General features: G+C 51.9%; 1 long non-coding RNA gene across 1 annotated transcript; it reads left to right on the forward strand.

Moving 5' to 3' along the window:
• Window positions 1–4,977: 4,977 nt before the first annotated feature.
• LOC127463945 (uncharacterized) lies at window positions 4,978–7,311 on the forward strand. The gene is made up of 3 exons (XR_007901100.1): window positions 4,978–5,364; window positions 5,866–5,990; window positions 6,312–7,311. It is a non-coding gene; the product is annotated as an uncharacterized LOC127463945 (long non-coding RNA).
• Window positions 7,312–11,497: the final 4,186 nt, after the last annotated feature.

Genomic DNA, 11,497 nt, shown 5'->3' on the forward strand with positions numbered 1-11,497 from the left:
TCGCCCTGTGCTCTGCACTTAGCAGTGGGTCAAGTGCAGAAGTTTCCTGGGGACCCTGGGAAATGATGCCGGGTCTGCCAAGAAAAGTGGGGCCAAAGGAGCAGGACCTGGGTCTGCCAGCGTGGGAGAAACAAGGGACGGGTCATCCTCTGCCTCCAGGAGGGAGGGCAGCAGGAAAGGCCACGGACTAAAGCACTGAAGTGCCGTTCCCCAGGGAGCCCCTGCCCAGACCTGAACTTGCTTCTGCACTTGCTGTCCCTTTCCCAGCGGAGCCGAAGCGTCGGGTGCGGCTGCCGGGGGGATGGAGCTGCCAAGGACAAGCTGGGAGGGTGTTTGCGAGGGAAGGGGGTAGAAGGAGCTCTTGATGTGCTTTGTTTACTTCTTCATCCCACAGAATTGCCACGAGAGGAAATACTTCAGAGGGGCTTCCCTCCAGATAAGGCCTGAAGATGCCAGGAGGTTTCAGCCGGGAGGAAAGGAGCTGTGGAAGAAAAGCAGCCTAAAAACAGCCAGTGGGGATCATCAGGTTTTCCAGCCAAGAAGAACAAGGAGAGAGATGAGGGAATCGGGTTCCAATTCCTAATGCTTTGGTGGGTGCAGGAATGATTTCTGTGTGTTTTCCAGTCCCTTTGGATTCCTGAGATGATTTTAAAATGATGGCTTTAGCAATCAACTAAATCGCAGATGTTGTTTTTGAGAGGAAATGATGCCAAAGAAATGCAGAGTTTTGGGTCAGTTTTGGGGATGATTTGGGTCAGTTTTTGGGGTCAGTTTGGGGTCATTGTTTGGGGTGATTTGGGTCAGCTTTTGGGATGATTGGGGTCAGTTTTGGGTCAGCTTTTGGGATGATTTGGGTCAGTTTTGGGTCAGCTTTTGGGATGATTGGGGTCAGGTTTTGGGGTCAGTTTTGGGTCAGCTTTTGGGGTGATTTGGGTCGGTTTTGGGTCAATTTTTGGGGAGCACTGGGTGTTACTGGGGGTTGTTGAGGAGCACTGGGTGTTACTGGGGTGTACTGGGGAGCACTGGGTGTTACTGAGGGTTGTTGGGGAGCACTGGGTGTTACTGGGGAGCACTGGGAGAGAAAATGAAAAATAAAGAGAATAAAAAATAAACGAAGTAAAGAAGGAAATATAAAAAAGAAAATTTAAAAAAAAAGGCAAAAAAACTAAAAAGGAAATAAAATGAAAATGAAATAAAAGAGAGAAAAAAAAAAAAGAAACCCCTTCTTGGGCACCCCGTTTCCTCTCCTCCCCCCCCCCGAACCGTAAATTGCGGGGTCATCACCCCTAAAATGTGAGAAGGGGACCCCGAAATGTGGGTGAGGGAACCCCAGGGAGCCGGAAAAGTGGAGGGGGAGCCGCAGTAAGAAAGCGAAGCCGGGCGGTCGGGCGGCGGGGTGGGGGGGTGGGGTGGGGGGGGCGCATGCGCAGTCGTTGGCAAGACGCCGGCGATCACGTGGTAAGTAAGGGCAGGCAGGAGAGGGACCGGCGACGCATGCGCAGTGGCTCTCGTGCCGGTGCAGCACTCCCTGCTCGAGTTAAGGGCCGGTTCCGGCGGCAGGGCGGGACTCGCGGCCTCCCGTCTGTCCCGGGGTGTGTGTGGGGGGAATAACGTGAATTTCTCCTGATTTTAATTCTCTTGGGCTCTTGTCCTCATTTTAATTTTTTTAAGGCTCTTGTCCTGATTTTAATTTTTTGAAGGCTCTTGTCCTGATTTTAATTTTTTGAAGGCTCTTCTCCTAAATTTAATTTTTTTAAGGCTCTTGTCCTGATTTTAATTCTCTTGGTTCAAACCATTTCCTAATAAGTCAGTTTTAATGAAGTGTTTTCCAGTCCCTTTGGATTCCTGAGATGATTTTAAAATGATGGCTTTAGCAATCAACTAAATCGCAGATGTTGTTTTTGAGAGGAAATGATGCCAAAGAAATGCAGAGAGAGAGCATGGAATCATCCTGGGATCCTGGAGTGGTTTGGGTTGGAAAGGATCTCAGGGATCATCTCCTTCCACCCCCTGCCACAGGCAGGGACACCTTCTAATAGACCTCCAGCCTGGCCTTGGCCACTTGCAGGGATGGGGCAGCCACAACTTCTCTGTGCCAGGCCACCTCCCCACCCTCCCAGGGAAGAATGTCTCCCTTCTGTGCAATCTTTCCCTTTCTTCTCTGCAGGAAGTGGGCTGGGACAAGGGAATTGGCTCCCACGAGGCCGAGGATCAGAGCGGGCTGTGCACAGGGGACAACTTCCACTTCCGAACGGGGAAGGGCCCCTTCGTGCCCACCCCTGGCAAACTGGGACAGAGTAACATCTGCCTGCAGCTGGCTGGAGTTCCCGTTGGCTCTGGGCTTTCAGCCCGCCGGGGCTGCGGCGGGAGCCGCGCGGAGGGAACGGGGGCCGGGGCCGCGCCGAGGGCCGGGGCCGGGCTGAGCGGGCGGGGCGGGGCCGCAGGGCCAGGCGGGCTGGGATTGGGCGGAGGCGCTCGAGTGCTGATTGGGCAGCGCTGCCGGCCCGCGGTATAAAGGGCCGGCGGGGCAGGTGGGGGCGGTTGTGTGTGGGGGCTGAGGGTGCGGCCCCGCTGCTGCCCGGGCTGCGGAGGGGAGAGCGCCTTGGCCGCTGGGTTTGTGCACCGGGGCAGCCGGGGGCGTTTAGGGGCGCCTTGTGCTGGGCGGCGGGGCCCGGGTAAGCCCCTTACCTGCCGGGTGCCCCCGGGGGGAGCCGTGGCATGGCTGTGGGTCCTGTGCTCTCTGGGTGTCTGAGGGTTTGCTTTGGGATCCCAAACCCTTTCCCCGTGCAGGGTTATGAGGCAAAGACTGCTTTAACTTGGTTTTTTGGTGCTGCGTTAATGCTTTTTGCTCGTTCTGTGTCCATTTGCAGCCTCGCTCGTGGTTTCCCCTGGTGTGGAGGCGAGTTGTGCTTCCTGCTGGGAGAGAGAACGGCCTTGGGAAGCTGCTCCATGAGCCACAGCTGTGCCGAGCCCGGCAGTCTGTCCAGGTAAGAGCAGGGCTTCTACTGCCCGTGAGGAGCTGGGTTTGCTGTTGGAAGATAGAATGTGCCTATGCCTTTAAATGCAAGGACAGGCAGAAGCTGGGAGGGACCCTGAGCAGGTTTGGTGGCACGACAGCAGTTTGAAAAGACCTTGACTGTGGGAGAAATGTCCAGGAAAACGATTCCTTTTTTGCAGGGAGGCAGTTTGTGAGGACAGGGGGGTTGCTGTGCTCTCTAGCAAAACTACTGACCTTGGGATGTCTAGGGTGGGAAGATGTTGGCCACGTGTGGGCTGGTGCAAAAGTGTGTGGGTGCCTGTGTGTGACAGCCGTGGGTGTGCAGGAAGGGGGGTTCTGGTGCCATTGGAGCTGCCAGGGAGCCAAAAGGGGCACGGTTGTCTGAAAAAGGCAAAAAGTCTCAGTCTCTGTTGACACGTGTACCAAAGGAGATGCAAATTTTCCCTTTCTCGTTGCAGACTTCGCAAAGCTCCCCAGGAAAGGAAGCTTTATATTCCTCCCCAGCTTTATGCTAAAGGTTTCCTTCCTCCTGTCTCAGCACCCTTTCTGCTGTTGGGAGAGCACGAGGTGGATGGAGAGGATCCCCAGGCATCTGCAGGCACAAGGGACTCATACAACTGCGATTTTCCTCCAGCCCTCGTGAAAGGGACTTCCAGGATACTCTTGGGAATGTACCAGCTCTCCTGCTGGAGCTTTTCTATGGAATATTTGAACACAAAGGGTAAAACTAAAGTCAGGTCTGTTCTGGAGTATGTTACACTTGTGCAAAACTCCGTTCTTCTGTTTATTTTCTGTTCTGGAAAGCACAGTCTGGGGTTCCTGGGCACTTCCTATTGAGTGATTCCATGAAAATAATTTTGTACTGAAAGGGGAAAGGAGCTGTCTGTGGGAGGTCAGGTGTCCATGATAAAAGCTTTATGCTTTTCAGTCAGATAAGCCTTAAAATATCTCACAGTGTATAGGAATGCCTGGCTTCTAAAAGTCACCAGCTGAGTCTTAGAGGCTCCTTTGAAGAGCTGTTTTCAGGCAGGCAAATTGCCCCCCAGGAGGGACTCTGTGCCTGCTCTCCCGTGGCTCCAAGGGATCTCTGGCCCTTCACGCCGGCACCGAGATTTTCTCGGGAAGGGCCTCAGATCCCCGGACCAGTCTGGGACACAGGCAAGATCCCCCTGCATTTTGGGACCAAATTGGCCCCCTGGAGGGACAGTGCTGTTGGTGCCCCCCGGGTTGGGGCACCCCGAGGACTCCAGCGCGCACCGAAAGGATTATTCGGGGAGATCCTCGGGGTGCCCGGCCCTGGGGAGCTCAAAGCAAGGTCCCTGCCATGGATTCAGGCATTGCTGAGAGTATCCCAGGGGTCCCTGTCCCTGCTAGACAGGGAGCTCTCTAATGGGCTGTAATTGGGTTCTAAAAGCGGTGCTCCAAGTGCCAAACAAGTGTGGGATTGGGATTAAGAAATGAGCAGTGAGGGTGCAATTGGCTGTTTTCTCTGGAATGTGACTGTGAGAGCTGCAGGAGTGCCAGGTGTGTGTTCCAGTCCCCAGCATTTGGTTTGCACATGTCCTGGTCAGACACAAGTACAATTTCCTCAGTCCTGAACACAGCAGAATGAGAATTATGGACTGGCAGTGTTAAGGTGATTGGTGTGACAGGGGTCAAACTGGGAAAACATTGGGGAATTCCTCAGTTTGTGTTTTTGCCAAACTCACCCAAACCTCTGCTAGGAAGTGATGGGCTGGAAAAGTTGAGGCAGAAATGGAATTGAAAACTGGGGCTCTTGACACTGTAATTGCTGAAACTAAATGTGTCCAAGCAGCAGCTCTTGTTGTGCAGGGAATAACTCCTGTCAGCAGCAAGGCCCTGACTGAAGTGGCAGCTGCAGTTGTTCCTGTGGTGTGGGCCAGTGGAGCTGCAGGAGAGTGGAAGAGGGCAGAACCTGTAGGTATTACCCCTGATGTGGGATCTCTATGGGTAAGGCCAACCCAGTATCCTTTAAAATCAGAATGCCAGACTGGATTGGTTGCAGGAACAGCTAAATTGGCTCCTCCTGGTTTGCTTGTAGGACGTGAACGCAAGAACCTGCCAAGAAAACCAGTGGACAAGATGATTGATTAGTGCAGGACCTGAGAGAAGCACCTTGAATGACAACCTGGAGGAGTTTCCAGTATTGGATTTAAAAGATGGCCTTTGCATCTCCTTGAGCAAGGAAAGCCAAGAAAGCTTTGCTTTTGCAGGAGAAAATGGGGCAAGCAGGCAGGAAGAAGAGAAGCCCCGTGACTCCTCCCTGAGCCCCAGACAGCCCATGAACTGCCTTGCTGGGAATGGTGGGACGGGCTGGACTCTGCATTGCTCCCTCGGGATGTGTGGTAAGACTGTTATGGCGACTTTTTGAATAGATGGTGCAAGGGCAGCCTTTAAGCAGCTGAAGCATTCCCTGAGGAGAGCTCTGGGTCTGCCAGATGTGTCAGAACTGTTGGAAGCATCTTTGGTGGGGAGGGCAAACAAAGGCCAAGGTGTGCAGTGACCCCCCTGAGAAGGGACTTTCAGTTAATGGCATCCCTGATGGTGAACTTTGTGGGCTGTTCCCCCTGTAGGGCAGGTGATAGTCCCAGCTCCAGTTATGGGAAAAATGGTTAAAAGGGAGCCCCAAAAGCTGGAAGTCCTCCTGGAGGCTCCTGGCAAAGAGAGTTTGCTGCGTTCCCCCTGACAGAAGGACAGTGATAGCTTTTGAGTGCTGGTAGATCCTTTTAATAGATAGCCTTGAGTGTGTCCTTGTTGCACCAGTAGGACTTATCAAAGTCCCCATATTCCAGGAGATAGACACATTAAAGTTTAAAATATTCTTCCTAATCCTTTGTTGGCTTGAGGCTCTCCCCTCAGGAACTGCAGGAACTCCTGGTGCCGCCTGGGCCGATGGATTGGACGCCCCAGCCCCTCCGTTCCTGCCCAGCCACTGGGGCCGTGTCCAGTGGTGGCACTGCCAGCCCTGCAGGTGAAGTGGGAAGGGCCTTTGCAGGTCTTGTGGGTCACATTTATAGCAGGTAAAGTTGCAGAAAAAGGACCTGGGGTCTGTTATTCTTGAGTTCAGAAAGCTCCTTTTGATTGGTGAGCAGGACAAAGTGGATCCTTAAGAGTTCCCATCCGTGTTTGTGTCTCAGCCTGTGTTAGGATTCAGGGCTGTAGCTGTTGTTGTCACTGAGGAGTCAAACTGTGCTTTAAATAATGAGACCCTGGCCTGATGGCCCAGTGTTAAGAAAAAAGGGGGAATGCTCTCTGAGTGTTGAGATGTAACAAGGGCTAATCCTTTTTGCAGTGGGATGGAGCCTGGAAAGTGCACAGAGCTGAGCCCAGGGATTGAAAGGGACCAAGCAAGGGAGGTGAAGAAAGAAGGAAGAAGGGAAGTGAGGCAGCAGGCAAGCAGCACCAAGTTGCTGTGTAAGCAGGTGAGTTGTGTTGAGGTTCCTCAGGCAGGCACTGAGGACTTGGAGGGCTCCAGACAGAGCAGACCTGGGAAGGCCCTCGGTGAAGCCCCTTGGAAACCTTCTAAGGGTAGTTGTGTATGGTGATAAGTGTTGGGAAATGTCCTGAATGTGGAACAGGAATGCAGGGAAGGAAAATGAGCCCTCCTGTAATGCTGACCCCTCCCATCAGCTGCAGTGGAGACACCTCCGTGTGCCCTTTGGGAGCGGATTGCCAGGACCCCCGTGGGGCTGGGATCATGGCAGGGTGTTGTAAGCAAGGAATGCCTGGCTTCTAAAAGTCACCAGCTGAGTCTTAGAGGCTCCTTTGAAGAGCTGTTTTCAGGCAGGCAAATTGCCCCCCAGGAGGGACTCTGTGCCTGCTCTCCCGTGGCTCCAAGGGATCTCTGGCCCTTCACGCCGGCACCGAGATTTTCTCGGGAAGGGCCTCAGATCTCCGGACCAGTCTGGGACACAGGCAAGATCCCCCTGCAGTTTAGGACCAAATTGGCCCCCTGGAGGGACAGTGCTGTTGGTGCCCCCCGGGTTGGGGCACCCCGAGGACTCCAGCGCGCACCGAAAGGATTATTCGGGGAGATCCTCGGGGTGCCCGGCCCTGGGGAGCTCAAAGCAAGGTCCCTGCCATGGATTCAGGCATTGCTGAGAGTATCCCAGGGGTCCCTGTCCCTGCTAGACAGGGAGCTCTCTAATGGGCTGTAATTGGGTTCTAAAAGCGGTGCTCCAAGTGCCAAACAAGTGTGGGATTGGGATTAAGAAATGAGCAGTGAGGGTGCAATTGGCTGTTTTCTCTGGAATGTGACTGTGAGAGCTGCAGGAGTGCCAGGTGTGTGTTCCAGTCCCCAGCATTTGGTTTGCACATGTCCTGCTCAGACACAGGTCCAACTTGCTCAGTCCTTAACCCAAGAGAGGGAGAATTATGGACTGGCAGTGTTAAGGTGATTGGTGTGACAGGGGTCAAACTGGGAAAACATTGGGGAATTCCTCAGTTGGTCTGCTTGCCAAACTAACCCAAACCTGTGCTAGGAAGAGATGGACTGGGGTCTCTGATCTCCTGGGCAGTTGTTTTGCATGACCCTGGGAGCCTCTGGGATTAGACTGGCCTGGGCAGACAGGGAGCAGTTTGTCCTGTGGAGCTGGGCTGGGTTTGTTGAGGATGCCTTGGGAGGCAGGGCTGGAGAGGCTCCTCTGTTGGCTGTAGTGGTGGAAGGTTTGTAGCAGCAGGGCTGGAGCCTTCGCCCTCCTGCTCCCCCCGTGAGCCCCGACGGGCCCGTGCCCTTGGCAATGGAGGGCCCCCCATTGCTGAGTCAGCGGTTCCGGGGGCCAGGAGGGATGGGATCAGGATGCCGAGCTCCGCCCAGGGCCAGGGCTGCCAGTGTTCAACCATGGAGGGAACTGAAAGCACAGTGAGATGGAGGCCAAGCTGCAGCACAGGGATGGGTGAGAAAAGACCCTAGTCCTCAGGTGGAGCTTTGAATTCCCTGGAAAAATGGATCCTGTCAGATGGATCAGGCCCTTGTGGGTGCTGGAGCAGAGGCCTCTCTCATTTTTGGTCACCCTGAAAGGTTGCAAGGACAGCAAGTTCTGACTGCAGGATGAGGTGGCAAACAAAGTGAAGTGGTCCAGAGAAAAGCTGAGGCTAAAATTGGCCCTGTGCCAGAGCAGCCTCGTGCAGTGCTTGTTGCTGTCCCTGAGTGTCCCATTGCAGTGGATATTTCCAAGGGTGCCTTGTGCTGGGGAGCACTGGGGCAGTTCCCTTTCCCTGGGCAGGGCAGGCAGGGCACGTTTCCCCCCTCGAGGGTGGCTCCACAGTCCCCCCCCTGTGCCCTGGGAGCGTGGCAGAACACCTGGACCCACTGTCCTTGCCAGAGAGGGCACAAGGGATGGTTGGATGGGGGAGGGAATGGCTCAGGGAGTACAAGCACCATTACAATGAGTAGGGCAGCACCTGGAAAGGAAGAAGGGGAGTTAATCCAGACAAAATCCAAGCACCTGCCCAACCTGTGATATTTTTAGGAACTCAGTGGTGCTGTGGTCCCCAGGAAGTATTGCCCAGGACTAGGCAGGAGACTTCAGGCTCTGTCACCCCCAGAGCAAGTGTCCAGGGGCAGGCAGTGGGGAGGCAGCTCTGTTGTTGAGGATGGGGTTATTTTCTCTGCTTTATTTTGTCTCCAGAGATGTTCTTCCCGTTAATCCAAACTGACTCCATCTCCTAACTCTCTGAAGAGGTTTTCTGCTTTTTGTGGGAGGGTAAGGTTTGGGTTCTAACTATAGAAGAGCCAACAAAATAAAGGCTTTGTGGCAAACAAATGGTGTCTCCCAAACTCTTTGTACTTCAAATAGATGCCTTTATTCTTAGTTTTTTCTTATTGGTATTCTCAAGGTACTTGATACCCTGTCTACAGTTATTTATTTTGGCTTCTCTTTTTTATTTGTTACAGAGTTGATGTGACTGACTTCTTTTTGAAATGCAGCAGTGCTCTCAAGGATATTTCCCCCCCACTCCTGGGCTTGTGCAGGGCTGTTGAGTCCGTGTGTGCCACTGTTCTTGTCCCAGGGGGACCGAGTGACATTTGGAACCAAACCTGGGGACTTGAACTCTAGGAATGTTTCTGTGTCTTTGAATTTTAAATTGCACATGAAGCAGAAATATGTTTGTGTTTTCCAGGTTATATTGTCATGAAAATAGAAATGCATCATTGGATCTTACTCCTCTGAGGGCAAACCACCAGACTGATCATTTCTTAGTCCATCAGACCCAGTGCCAGGAACTCAGAGGGGTGTTTGTGTGCAAATGTGCTGAGTGGTGGTGGCCCCCGTGAGACTGTGACCAGCTGGAAATGTGTGTGTGTGTGTGTGCAGAGCTGGGCTGGATCCCTTGGGATTTGGCTCCCAGATCCCCCCCAGCCTTCAGGAAAACCAGAGGCCACCGAACCCTGAGGGAAGGGAGTCCCATTTGCAGAAGGGTTTGTAGATTGGGGAAAAGCTCTCCAGAACAAAGCCTGTGTTCCAAACCCCTTCAGGCCAAAGTCAAGGAGCACAAACCCTGGAGTCATCAAGTTATGAAGTTTGGTTCAAACCATTTCCTAATAAGTCAGTTTTAATGAAGTGTTAAAAGGAGAACTTAAATAAGGGTAATTTCTGATGGAGAATAATGGGAAGAAGTGGTTTAAGTTAACTAAACATGTTTTATATCAGTCCATGGTTATTTAATTGAGCATTGTTTGGAATTTTTCTTTTTGCATTCGTTCCTGGTGTGCTTTTCTCTATCTAAGGGATGTTTGGAGGCCTTTTTGATTGCTTGAAGGTTTTTAATGTCAGTGCTGGATTGGGGTGGACAGTCATTGTAACATGATTTAGAGTTGGATGCATTTTATTCTGTGTGCCCTGTTTGATGTCTCGTGTTCAGCGAGTGACTGGTCAGAGTTTGGCCCAAGCCTTTGTTTTTCAGGTGAAAAACCCGAAGGGGGAATTGTAGTTGCAGCTTTGCCCTTGAGCTGCAGCTGGAGCCTGGCCAAAGAACAAGGCAAAGCTCCCTGGGGAAGGAAGGGGGAGCCAGAGAAGAAAAGCAGCTGCAGCCAGAAAGGTGGGTTTGGACGGGAGAAGAGGGGCTGTGACCCAGCAAGGGGCTCTGGAGGGCTCTGGGGTCCCTGTAATGGCTCTGGGGTCCCTGTAATGGCTCTGGGGTCTCTATAGGGGCTCTGGGGTCTCTATAGGGGCTCTGGAGGGCTCTGGGGTCCCTATAATGGCTCTGGGGTCTCTGTAGGGACTCTGGGGTTTCTATCGTGGCTCTGGGGTCCCTATAATGGCTCTGGGGTCCCTGTAATGGCTCTGGGGTCCCTCTCCTGGTTCTGGGGTCCCTCTCCTGGTTCTGGGGTCCCTCTCCTGGCTCGGGGTCCCTCTCCCTGCCGGCACAGGAGCTGCTGCCGCCCCAGCAAGAGGCAGAGGAGTCGCTGCCCAGAAGCAAGAACTCACTGAGAGCTGAACTGGGGCCGTGTGGGCAGGGCCAGAGGGGAGCAAAGGAAGGGATTTGTTGCTAAGAAAAGAAATAAAGTTTGGGTCATTTGTTGGGGAGATTTGTGTCAGTTTCTGATCATTTTTGGGGGTTATTTTTAGTGAGTTTCTGGTCATTTTTGGGGGAGATTTGGGTCAGTTTCTGGTCATTTTTCGGGATGATTTGGGTGAGTTTTGGGTTTATTTTTGTGGTAATTTTGGGTCAGTTTCTGGTCATTTTTTGGGGTGATTGGGCTGACTTTTGGGTCATTTTTTTGGGGAGATTTGGGTGAGTCTTGGTATCAGTGTTTTGGGATTTTGGGGTCAGTTTCTGGTCATATTTGGGGCTGATTTTGTATCATTTTGGGTCAGTTTTGGGGGGGGTTTTTTGCATTTTTAGGTCAGGTTTTGGGCCAATTTGGAGTTAGTTTTTGAGGTGATTTGGGCCAGTTTTGTGTCAGTTCTGGATCAATTTTTGGAGTGAATTGGATCAGTTTTTGTGTCACTTTTTGGGGAGATTTGGGTGAGTTCTGGGTCATTTTTGGGGAGATTTGAATCAGTTTCTGGTAGTTTTTTGGGGAGACTTGGGTGAGTTCTGGGTCTCTCCTGATTGTAATTCCTTCAGGCTCCTCTCCTGATTTTAATTTTTTTAGGCTCTTCTCCTCATTTTAATTTTTTAGACTCCTCTCCTGATTTTAATTTTTTTAGTCCCCTATCCTGATTTTAATTTTTTTAGTCCCCTCTCCTGATTGTTATTGTATTAGTCCCCTGTCCTGATTTTAATTTTTTCAGGCTCCTCTTCTGATTTTAATTTTTTTAGGCTCCTCTCCTGATTTTTATTGTATTAGTCCCGTGTCCTGATTTTAATTTTTTCAGGCTCCTCTCCTGTTTTTAATTTTTTTAGGCTCTTCTCCTGATTGTAATTTTTTTAGGCTCTTCTCTTGATTTTAATTCTCTTAGGTTCTTCTCCTGATTTTAATTCTCTTGGGCTCTCCTCCTGATTTTTATATTTTTAGACTCTTCTCCTGAT

The sequence above is a fragment of the Manacus candei genome, unplaced genomic scaffold (assembly GCF_025592945.1).
Source record: "Manacus candei isolate 608988 ecotype Guabito, Panama unplaced genomic scaffold, ASM2559294v1 h1tg000182l, whole genome shotgun sequence".
NCBI lineage: Eukaryota > Metazoa > Chordata > Aves > Passeriformes > Pipridae > Manacus > Manacus candei.